Raw genomic sequence first — 7134 nt, forward strand, 5'->3', positions numbered from 1 at the left:
CCAAGTGGTCTCAAGTAAATATGAGGTGACCCCCCTCTAGGTAGAGGATCAAATAATCAAGCTCTCTTACTTGCTCTTGGGATCACTTGCTCTCTTATGACCTCGTCTGGGTACTTGCACCTTAAACCTCGCCCACCTCGTACCTCTCAACTAACTTGACCGTCGAAGTCCTCTCAACTAACTTGACCTGTTCACTAATGAATAGCTCCAAGTGGTCCTCAACCATTTGTGCCACCTCGCCCGGTGCATCGAGTAGGTGTGTCCCTAGGCAGGAGGCTGCCCTCAGGGTGGTCGCCCCATCGGGGCGTCGAGCCATTAGGGGAAGTGCGAGTCCGCGGACCCACTAGCCCTTGGCTCCACCAACTCCCACTGGGTTGAGCCCTCAGAATCCGACAACAGTCGACGTGCAAGCCAGCCCCCTCAGAATGCAAGACCTCCTAGCCGAAGGAGAGAAGAGTCAACACAATCCGGCGACTACCACCAGAACTCCAAGCAGCACCACCGTCGTCGAAGAAGAGAGAGCTCCTAGGACGAAGGTGGGCGACACGACCACCACTGCGGGTTGATGTCGCACCTCTCCTTCTCAGGTCTTCGAACTCCATGACCTCCTGAATGACTGCTGTGCCAGAAGGAACGGACACGACACCACATCCGAGTACTCAGGGGTTTGGGCCAACCCCCACCAAGTCCTCAAGGAATGGGACGGGGCACAGGTCCCCCTTGACCCTCGGATTGCAGATCTGCAAGCGCAGCTTGGGGCCATCAAGGATGAGCTTTGCCATGTTAGAGAGAGCCGAGCTGACGTCTCGACCAGCTAGAGCCATCCGACAGGGAGGATGGACGCATTCACCTCGGACATCATCTCTGAGCCCCTTGCCCCGCACTTCAAAGCTCCCTCGCTAGGGATGTACAATAGCACGATAGACCTCGACGATCACATGGAAAGTTTTAAGGCGCTCATGCTCCTTTATGGGTACTCCAACACGTTGATGTGCCAGACTTTCCAGGCGACCTTCAAGGGGGCAGCTCGGTAATGGTTTTCCGGCCTCCCACTTCACTCAATCAGTTCATGGGAGCAGCTCGCCAACCTATTCCTCGCCCACTTCATCAGCAGTAGGCGATGCCAGAAGAGTGTCATCTCGTTAATGTCCATTTAGTAGAAGCATGTCGAGAGCCTGTAATCCTACATCGACCGCTTCAAGAAGGAAGAGATCGATGTCTGAGACCTCGACCCGATGGTCTCCATGCACTCCACAATCAATGTCCTCCACCTGACTCGGCCCTAAAGTGCTCAGTAGCCAAGACCCTGCCAAAGTCCAAGGTAGAAAACCTCAAGAAGGCACAAAAGTACATCGCAACTGAGGAGGCCTCGGCCGGTGACCACTAAGAGAGGAAGGCCGAGTGCCACCACGGAGGCCCAGAGAAGAAGAGGAAGAATGGGGACCGTCACTACAACATCAACAACAACAAGGACAACAAGAAGCCATCGGCCTCAGCCCTAGCTTACAGCCAATATATGCCACTCAACTCCACTCGAACCCAAATGCTGATGCAAGTCGACAAGGAAGAGTATGTGAAGTGTCCTAAAAAGTTGAAGAGTAACCCCAAGAGGGGAAACCCGAAGAAGTACTACAAGTACCATCGCGGTATCGATCCTGACACCGATGACTACTATGAGTTGAAGAATGAGATAGAGTCCCTCATCCACCATGGTCACCTCAAGCAGTACGTCGGGGGAGAGGCTGGGGTCTCATACTACAAGCAACAGTAGCAGCAGCACCAACAACTAGCTGGCATCATCGATGTCATAGTCAAAGGCTTGACCTCAGCCCACAAGGCCTACTAGCGTGCTGTCATAGGCACCCAAAAATAAAACCTATACTCGTAAAAATTAAATGCAGTAGTGTGAGTAAGGATCGTTTCCATAGAGAGTATCTAACCTAATTTATGTGCTGCATGAACAAAGACGGATGGGGGGGGGGTGTTGAATGTAAAGAAAACCAGAACTAAACGAAAGAAAATCAGAATTAAAAAGAACGAAATTTAAATGGGAAACAAGGCGATTCAGAGTATTGAGACTAATCAAAAGAACAAATCTTGGTCTAGGATAGCATCCACCATCAGAATTTCATTACTGCTCATTGATGCAAAAATAAATCAATTCAGACTTTGAATATTCATCATAGGAATTGGTTTCCTGTATCTCCCTATCATAGTTAATCAGAAAATAAGCGATCCTCTTAACCCTTACTACTAGACAACCCCTACACAAGCGTTAAAGATTTAATCCAGCAATAGGCTTAAGCATTAGAGATCGATGAAGCTAAACAATACAAGCACAAGCATTTAACTTAGTTGATTGTTTTTCCTAAGATCTAATGATTTTTGACGCTGCAAATCATTAAACCCTAGTTGCTTCACAGATTAGAGGGATCAAACAATTATGGATTTGATATCTAATCTAGCAGTAGATTGTAACGAATAATAAACTAGTAGGCCTCCTATTAATCAAATGAAACAATCATGAACAAGAACATAGAAGAACATTCGATATTCAAAGCATAAATCAAACAATAAAAATCAAATTAGATCTCACAGTTTGGTAGATTCTAAGGCTTCTGTTTCCTTCAACCAAGTATTAGAGTTTAGCCATGCATGGTCATGGTGAAAACTCAAGAAAAATCATAGAATAGAGGAGAAGAGAAGAGAGGTTTGGCTGCTCCAAATCTACTTTCTTTCTCCCTTGCCTACTGAGTTCTTGTCTCCAAGGTTGAGTTCTCCTTGAGTGCTAGTTTGCCCCCCTTTATATAGCCTTCGGGGGAGGGGCTGTTTCCAACTCCTTTTTGGAGTTCTTTCTCAAAAATAGAAAGTCCTATTTCCTAATGGGATAATGATTAATTCAGATCTAATCTTATCCTTATCTCTAAATAGAAATCCTTAACTAAGATGAAATCTAACTCTTTTTTTCTTTTTTTTTCTTTTTAGAAATATAACAAGAATTTGAATCTAATAAGACTCTTTGATGATTCAGCTTCTACCTCAGCCGAATCCTACACTCTCTTGCATGCTGAACTCGTGATGGGCTTCTTCAGCAAACTGGGCTTTGTTGTAGGCTTCTTTCGGCCCAAATCATGATTTCCAATGTGATTGTAGAGACTTCGGGCATGATTTTGACCTTGATGCAGTCCGTGTTTATCAAACCTCAAAAGGTTGTAGATATTTTCCTTATCTTTCCAAAGCATCTTGAATCATCTTAATCGGAGTCTGGATGGGAGAGTTATGCCCAAATTACCACGTGGCTTTGAAACTATACAAAATTACCCGATTAGCCTTGTTTTTTCACCTAATGCCTCCTTTCGTGCCCTAAATCGAAATATAAGAATAGTGAATCCAATTAGGCATTAAATAAGTATAAAAGACTAAATATTAAGGGATAAAAATATGATAATTTTCATTCTCATCAAATCCCCTCACACTTAGACCTTGCCCGTGCTCGGGCAAGACAGAACTTAAGCAAACTAAGCAAACTATTCTACAAAACTTTAAACTCAATCTTCCTTCATCATTTTCCACAAATATTATAGGTTAACTATTGCAAACCGTTAAATCAACATGACCAAGTTATACATGACTCATTGATGATAATGAAAGTTATCATATTTTTATCCCTTAACATTTAGTCTTTTATACTTATTTAGTGCCTAATTGGACTCACTATTCTTGTATTTCAATTTAGGGCACGAAAGAAGGCATTAGGTGAAAAACAAGGCTAATTGGTTAATTTTGTACAATTTTAGTGCTGCATGATTATATGGGCATAACTCTCCCATCCGGACTCTGATTGAGATGATTCAAGATGCACTGGAAAGATAAGGTACAACTCTACACCTTTCATGTTTTGAGTTTTGATATATTCGGACTGAATCAAAGTCAAAATTGGGCATGAAGTCTAAGAAAACTTGTAGAGAAGCCCTATTCGCAACAAAAGCTCATTTCACAGAGAAGCCTTGCAGCGGCCCAAATCATTGAGAAAGCCCAATACGAACTTAGCATGCAAGAATAAGAAGCATCAAAGAGTCTTATCAGATTCATTTTTCTACTATATTTCTAGAAAGATATGAGATATTAAGATTATTAGTTAAGAGATAGAAGTAGATTAGATCTAATCTAGGCATTATCTAATTAGGGAACTGAACTCCCAATGGAGAAAGAACTCCTAAGAGGAGCAGGAGACAACTCCCTCTTAAGTCTATATAAAGGGGGCGGACTAGGACCCAAGGGCACCATCAAATCCTCCAAGAGAGCTTCAACCTTCAAGGAGAGCAATCAACAACCAAGGAGGAAGAAGCAAAGATCGCCCCCTCTCATCTGGAAGCTACGATTTTATCATGAAGTATCTGTAAGGTTTTATTTTCTGGTTGAAGGGTTAGGAAGGCTTTGATTCTATAAACATTATGATATGTAATTGGTTTTTATTTCAGTTCATTTTTATGGGTATTCATATGTTTTCTGTGATTTCTTGTGAAGATTATTTTTTTTTTGATTAAGCAAGAAGGCGCCCTTGCTCATTAAATGAGAATAATCTATGGCTGGTTGAACCTCCAATTTCGTATATGATTGGTAGGTTTAATCATGGTGGCAACTAACATAATTAATTGCAAAAACGTTTTTGATCTATGTTAGGAAAATATATGATCTGGTTTAAACGGTCTGAGCTTGTGAGATCGCTGACCAGAATTGGGTCTCTCCCCTCTTAATGCTATTAATAGATTAAATCCTAAGAGCTTGTTTAGGACTATCTATTAATAAGAGAAGCAATCAAAGAGCTTGTTTTGGTTGTCGAATAATACGAGTAGAGGCTGACTGTTAGAGCTTGTTAATGGCTATAACCAATTTATTCATAAACATATGAATTTATCCTTGCATCGATGATCAATGATAAGAATCAAAACTGAACTTGTCCCTTCAACCAGAAGCTATCTCCCATCGATTTAATCATTGCTTTCTTTTGTTTTTTGTTATTTCATCTTATTTTCCTTGTCTTTACAACAACCCCATACTTCATTTACTTGGAAATAAATCCACCCAACCCCTGTGGAGACGAACTTGCTCATCACTATATACAAAATATTTAATTCGAGCGAGAATTTTTATCTTAGGTTGGATTCGACACCCACCAAATTTTGGCGCCGTTGCTAGGGATTGGTGTCCTAAGTAGATTTATTTCCTTTTGCTTGGTTTATGCCTCGTTCTTATTGTGTAGGTGAACTCCAATACGATCCCGAGATCGAAAACATGGATGCCAATTCACAACATGTTAAACAGTGTATGCCCTTAGCTCCAATCAGAATGATGTACACTATGACATTTATTGTAAATGAATAAAATACATATTTGATTCGTGTTCTTGTGGTGTGTTTCTGTGTAATACCCTTAAACTAGACACATATGAGACTTATGTTAGTTTAGAATGTTCACAGCCATTGGATAAGTCTGTGGAGATTTATCCTGCCAAGGCTGACACTGGTGTGCCACCAAGTTGGATGGGGTGGCTTGTCTTAGCTGCCAGGGTGAGACCTGAGGCACATGCAGCGTAGGTTTATTTGAAACCCTGAACTGGACTAGATTTCTAATATTGCCCTGGACCTTGGAGATTGATGGACAAAACTGGAAAGTTACACCTGACCCCTAGACTCAATTATGATACTGCACTAGGTGTCCCATTGGGCTGTCTTTGATACAATCAGTGAGATCCTTAGCGGGGGTCAAAACATGGGTATGTTGGGACAGTCCGAGAATTCATTTGAGTGGGTGATCATAGTGACAGGATCAGTCCCTTTGTCGAACAAAAGTAATGATCAGGGATGCACTCTCTCTAATGGAAACCAAGACTGTTGGCAACCAATTTCAATCATTGAAATTTGTTTTGCAAAATATATTTATATATGGATATACATATACATATATATATATATATATATATATATATATATATTATGGTTTCAAAATGTTTGCAAAAGGTTTTAATTCCCGGGATCCATGTGAGCAGAGAGTGCAACACTGTTCTTTGCAGCCGAGGGAGAGGTCCTCTCTTGTCGGGCAGTGTTTGATCATTATGGGTTGAGAGGTTAAGTGTAAGACCATTGAGGGTAATACCTGATGGGCTAATAATCTTGCATTTGCCCACAGTCCCTGGGTTTTTCTAAGGTGGCTTGGCCTAGGGACCACTTAGTGTAAGTGGTTCACTGTCCATAATAGTGTATTCAGCCAGGCCTTGTAGCAGAGGCTGGGCTGAACCCATGTAGCTGATGTGTAGATCTTTGTTTGGGTCCCACACCATACAAAGAAGCCCAACTAGGCAGCAGTTTGGAAAGCTACTGAGCACTTAGACTTAATGGGCTTAAAGCCCATTTTGAACTGGCCTAATATGATTAGTTAAATAAAGGTGTATTTGGGATTTAGATCAGTAGATAGGATAGGGTCTTATCCCTATCCACTCAGAGAGTCCAGATCCAAATATAGATTTGAATCTAGAAACCTCCTAATGAGATTAGGAGAGAGCTGATCTAATTTGTAGATAAGATAAGGACCTATCCTTATCACTTAAAGAGAGTCCAGATTCAAATAAGGATTTGAATCAGGAAACTCCTAATGGGATTTGAAGCTGATCTCTTTAAGTCTATAAAAGGAGGAGGGGGCGGACCATTCAGTTCATCCTCAACATCCCAAGCTCTCATAAATCAGTCTTAGATCACCAAGAGAGAAGACAACTGCGCCATCTTCTGCTCTTGCATTCTCCTCCTATTGCCACCAACTACCAGTTCGATCTCCATTCTTGTAGGAGTATCAAGAGCAGTTCTTGATATCAGTATTCTCGGGAAGAATACTACTGATTCTGCTCCACCCTACATTGTGCCATCTTTAGTGGGAGCAGTCTTTGGAGATTTTCTTTGGGCGTGAACACCTTTGTTGGGAGATACTATTTCTTCGTATCTGGTATATTCCTCTCCTACCTTTGGTTTCAGATCTGGTTCGATTTAGGGTTCAAGATTGACCATTGAAAATGCAGATTTTCTAAAACAGGGAATTCGATTCCCGGATGGGGAGAGAGGAAATTTTTTAAATTTCGCCCAA

This window comes from Nelumbo lutea, chromosome 4, assembly GCF_056320005.1.
Source record: "Nelumbo lutea isolate HS-2025 chromosome 4, American lotus-T2T, whole genome shotgun sequence".
NCBI lineage: Eukaryota > Viridiplantae > Streptophyta > Magnoliopsida > Proteales > Nelumbonaceae > Nelumbo > Nelumbo lutea.